Source organism: Pangasianodon hypophthalmus, chromosome 4 (assembly GCF_027358585.1).
Source record: "Pangasianodon hypophthalmus isolate fPanHyp1 chromosome 4, fPanHyp1.pri, whole genome shotgun sequence".
Classification (NCBI taxonomy): domain Eukaryota; kingdom Metazoa; phylum Chordata; class Actinopteri; order Siluriformes; family Pangasiidae; genus Pangasianodon; species Pangasianodon hypophthalmus.
In genome coordinates this window covers 10841933-10847845 of record NC_069713.1, presented here as the reverse complement: position 1 = coordinate 10847845, position 5913 = coordinate 10841933, and positions in this window count along the sequence as shown.

Here is a 5913-nt window from a genome sequence, read left to right as displayed (position 1 = left end):
TCTAACACTACAGAATTATATCTACAGATTATATTAATTCTAATTGGAAAATGCAAACAAAAATGCTGTTTGTTCTAATGTGCTTTTCTTTTATATATATATATATATATATATATATATATATATATATATATATATATATATATACACACACACATACATATAATATTTTTTTTCTGTTTCTTTACACTCACCGAGCACTTTATTAGGAACACTATACTAAAACTGGGTAGGGCCTCACTTTGCTCTCAAAACAGCCTCAATTCTTTGTGGCATGGATTCCACAAGATGTTGGAAACATTCCTTTGAGATTCAGGTCCATTTTGATATGATTGCATCACTCAATTCCTGCAGATATTTCAGATGCACTTTCATGCTGAGAATCTCCCGTTCTACTACATCCCAAAGGTGTTCTATTGGATTCAGATCCACTGACTGGGAAGGAACACTGAACTCATTGTCATTTTCATGAAACCAGTTTGAGACAACTTTTGGTTTGTGACATGGTGCATTATCATGCTGGAAGTAGCCATTAGAAGATGGGTAAATTGTGGCCATGAAGGGATGCATATAGTCAATAACAATACTCAAATAGGCTGTGGCATTCAAGCGATGATTGATTGGTATTAACAGGCCTAAAATGAGCCAAGAAAACATTCCCCACACTATTACACCACCTCCACCAGCCTGGACTGTTGACACAAGGCAGGTTGGGTCCATGGGTTCATGCTGTTGGCACCAAATTCTGACCCTGTCATCTGTGTGCCTCAGCAGAAATGGAGATTCATCAGGCCAAGCTATGTTTTTCAAGTCTTCAGCTGTCCAGTTTTGGTGAGCCTGTGCTCACTGCAGCCTCAGCTTTCTGTTCTTGGCTAATAGAAGTGGAACTTGACATTGTCTTTTGTTGTTGTAGTCCATCCACCTTGAGGTTCAACATGTTGTGCATTCTGAGATGCTTTTCTGCTCACCACAGTAGTACAGAGTGGTTATCTGAGTGCATTATCTGAGTCCAGGTGATCAGCAGCTGTAGAAATGCTCAAAACAGCCTGTCTGGCACCAACAATCTTGCCACGGTCAAAATCACTGAGATCACATTTTTTCCCCATTCTGTTGGTTGATGTGAACATTACCTGAAGCTGCTGGCCCGTATCTGTATGATTTTATGCATTGCACTGCTGCCACACGATCGACTGATTAGACAATTGCATGATTGAGTAGGTGTACAGATGTTCCTAATAAAGGGCTTAGTGAGTGTATGTATCCCAGAGACTATACAGGAAACCCAGCTTCCTCTAACATTTCATTAAAACTCTTCTGGGAAGGCTTTCTACTAGATTTTGGAGCGTTACTATGGGGATTTGTGCTCATACAGCCACAAGAGCATTAGTGAGATCAGGCGCTGGTGTTGGGAGAGAAGTCTTGGTGCAAAGTCTGCACTCCAATTCATCCCAAAGGTGTTGAGTGGGGTTGAGGTCAGGGTTCTGTGCAGGCCACTCGAGTTCTTCCACACCAACCTTGGCACAGCACGTCTTCGTGGACCTTGCTTTGTGCACAGGGGCACTGTCATGCTGGAACAGGTTTGGGCCTCTTAGTTCCAGTGAAGGGAAACTGTAATGCTACAGCATACAAAGACATTCTATACAATTGTGTGCTTCTAACATTGTAGCAACAGTTTGGGGAAGAACCACATATGGGTGTGATGGTCAGGTGTTACCAAACCTTTGGCCATATAATGTATCGTGCTGTTTGTTCATTTAATGAAAACTTTTTGGGGGGGATAATGCAGCCTGCCTGAAAATCTACTTTGGAGATTTTCTGACACATTAATAATAGAAACCCAGAGAAGTCTGGCCTCTGTGGGGTCCTGTGGCAGATTCAAGTACACTGTGTTTTAATGGGAGGAAAGATTAACACTAACTGGACAACAGGCATTTAATATGTTATTTTGAGTCTCACCTGGATTTGCAGCTTCTCTGGGGATGAATGGGAGTGTGGGTGGGTGGGTTTGCATAGAAAAAAATTATCTCAATGTTTATTGGCCAATATTTAAAAAAATATTTATATATCCCATATATTTATATACCAATATTTATATCCCATATTTAAAAAAAAAAAACACCAGCCACCACTGAGGTATACCATGCAGTAGTTTGAATATTAATAAGTTTGTTCTCAAAAAAAAATGGAAAGTGAGCCTCATGGGGAGAAATTTTGAATATGTCTCCTCTAATGTATCATAATGAATATGATCCACTGGATGATGATTTAATCTTTTTTTTACCTGCATACTCATATCACACACTGTGTGTTTCTCTCAGTGGATGTGACTCTGGATCCTGATACAGCTCATCCTCATCTCATGTAATCAAGCAGAGTTTCTTCTCAGGGAGATTTTATAATGAGGTGCAGGTCAGAAGGAAAAGTGAGTGGGAACTCGGAGTCGCAAGAGAGAGCACTGACAGAAAGGGGGAGATTCCACTGACTCCTCAGGATGGATTCTGGACTGTGGGACTGAGGAAAGAGAATCAGCACTGGTCTTGTGCTAGTACCACTGATGTCCCCCTCACACTGAGAGAGAAGGTGGAGAAGGTGGGGGTGTTTGTGGATTATGAGGAGGGTCTGGTCTCCTTTTATGATGTGAAGTCCAGCTCTCATATCTACTCTTTCACTGCTCAGTCTTTCACTGAGAAACTCTATCCATTCTTCAATCCTTATTTAAAAGAAGATGATAAAAACACAGCACCACTGATCATCTCTCCTGTATTTAAGACTGAATGATTTTTTTTTTATCTCACATAAAATAGTAAGTTTAAAATGGATTTTAAAACCTTTTTCTGGTGCACATTATGAAAACAACAGAACAACAATGTAATACAATCTGAAATAATCAGAAATGTTTAAATAACAAAAGTTAGGTTCAATAAATCTGAACTTAAAAGATGTGCTAATTGTATTTTCACTTTTGTTTCAGATATTCAGAAGTGAAATTTCTACTAGAAATTGTGTATCCCTACAATATTTACAAATCTCCAATTAAAATATATGCATAACATTTAGGCTACACTAAATTAAAATTTTGAACTTATGATCTTATGCAAAATCAAATGTATTGTCAGTCATAAACTCTGTGCTTGCTTTTTCCATTTTTATTATCACACTCACTTTAGGCTTGTGAAACTTTGTCATTCGATTTAAATAGTTAACATACAGAGACAGAGAGCAGTGTTGACTCTGTGACAGCACTTTTAGGTCTGTCTTTAGCGCAGTTACTTTAGCTCAGTAGTCTTGGGATGAGAAAGTGAATTAGCATGAACAGACAGGTCATGCAATTGCACTGATGCATCTGAGAATTATTGATTAGAAGAGAAAACACCACAATCAAGCCACACACACACACAGCAAAAATAATAGTGTACAAATAAATAAGACCTACAATATGCCAAGCAGTTTCTTTTAAGTCTCACTAAAAATATTCAGACTAAGATTTTGAATATTCTTCACAGTATGTGGTTTTATTTTGAGTGCTATGAACCTTCGGATACTACTTTAGTGAAGAGATTTTTCCTCAGTCCTTGTTGTTATTCTTGTCTGAGACTGTATAAGAGAAAGTGACTGTTATATTGGGTAAATTATTTTCTTTAACTCTTCTAATCATTGGTCTTCTTGTTTTGTTTCCCTTCCCTTCAGTATTAAAATAAAGCTTTTCATGATTATCACTGTTAATTGCGTAATATTTTAAAGTAACTAATGAGACATTACATCTAATGTTTGTCAAGATACTATTTATGGGCAGAACCTAAAAGCTTTGTATACAGAATCCTAAAAGGCACAATGATTTTTTTCTGTCAAGAAGATGACTGTAGTTTCTTTTTTTAGTCAATAAAAGCAAAGTAAAGACTAGTTTTTTGGAATGCATATCCTTGTTAGCACCACGAAGTGATTACTTTAATCTGAAACTGTGCATTAGGATGTCCTGTTTTCACATTTAGATGAGAAGCTCTGCCCTCTGGACATTTAGCTGACATTTCCAGGTCACTTAGAAATGAAGTTAAATACAATCCAAGAATCTAGATGAGCAGTACAGGGGTTAGGAGACCAGCAGCAGTTCTCTGCCAATACACATCTCGTTAATATAGGAAATTCACTTGCAATAACATAGTTCCAATAATATAAAACAAAAGCAATTAGTGTAATAATGTACTTTAAAATATATCAGTTAGGGAAAAACAGGACATGGTGTGCTGTCTGCTTTGTCTGAGAAACTGTGAGGTCTAAATACCAGTATCTGATCTGGACAGTTGGATCAACTGCTTGTGTGTGAGTTACACATTTCAATCATACTCTACAGCTTATGCCAGGAACACTGGGCATGAGGTGGGACTAAGCATGAAATTCATTTTAGATTGCTCTTTTGCAAACCATAAAATTGAATTTCAGTTCCAGCTTCAATTTCAGAGGGGGGAACCAGGCTTAATGGTCAGCACTGTTGCCCACACCTCTGGGGTTCTGGGCTCGAATCTCACCTCTGCCCTGTGTGCATGGAGTTTGCATGTTCTCCCCATGGCTCGGGGGTCTCCTCGGGGTACTCCGGCTTCCTCCCTAAAAAATACTTTTCCCTTCCTTTAATTATGATTTTTTTTTTTTTTTACTTTGTCCGCTGTTGCCATGGTGATTAAACCGTAGTGCAGCATGAAACGTCAGAGCCGGTGTTTTTTTCTTTATTGTAATAAAACACAAAGCATAAAGAAGTCAGTCGCAATGTTTAACAGTTCAGTGAATGTGAAATAAAATAAAGAACAAAAGGAACAACAACAGCAACAGAAAAGAACATATTAATGTTTGGGCAGTTACATGAATTTGAAAAGCTTTGGAATTTTTACAGTTTTAATAAGTTCCTTGTTTTGTATTCTCAGGTTTGAAAGGGTTTCAGAGTCCCTAAGATCAGTGTTACAGAAGGTAATATATGAGGAGCTCTTCTTGTCTTGTGAATGTAAAACTTTGCTAAAATAATTAAAAGATTAATGATGTACTTTTGTTTTTCAGAAAAAACAAACATATCATACTGTTTTAAATTTAAGGCTTTGTTACATTTTGTTGTCATGTCCATTTTAAAGTCAATCCAAAATGAGGTAGAGAAAGGGCAATAAAAGAATAAATGTTCAATATCTTCAACTGAAGTCCTGCAAAAGGTACATATGTCTACTAATGGCTGCATTTACTGGATAATATTGATGAATAATTTTGGAAATTATTTCCTTTTTTTTTTTAGAGATAACATATTTATAAGGTAATGTCCAGATGCTGTGCCATGATAAATGGTGAGGTTTATCTTGATTTACATAGAGGATCTGACAATAAGGGAGTTTCTTATAAAATTATTATTAAAACTTTTATCAAAAATGGAAAGACCATTTACTAAAAGTTGGGGACTTTGTAAGGTTGAATCATTAATACCTACAACTGAAGAAAAAAATTTAACCCCCCTAATTTTTCAAATAAATAGTATGGGACAATATTGAATAGTTTTTAAGCCAATTCATTTTTAAAATTTGGTTAAAAAGACTAAAATCAAGATTTAACCCACCCTCAGATAATTTATTGACAAAGATATTTCTCTTAATTTTGTGTGGTTTGTTCTTCCAGATAAAGTTAAAAAGTATTTGATTCAGTTATGAGCATATATTTTTTGCAACACTAAGTGAAGAAAAAAGGTATGCTGCTTTCGAGAGACCTTCTACTTTACTTAACAGAACTCTCCCTTGTATAGACAGATCTCTAATTAACCATGAGATATATTTAGGGGGCCAAGCACCAAAGGTGCATAGGTACCCTATTGTTATTCTACCTTTTCTTCTTCTTCTTCTTCTTCTTCTTCTCCTTCTTCTTCTTCTGGCTAGGGTGTCTATGGCAGCC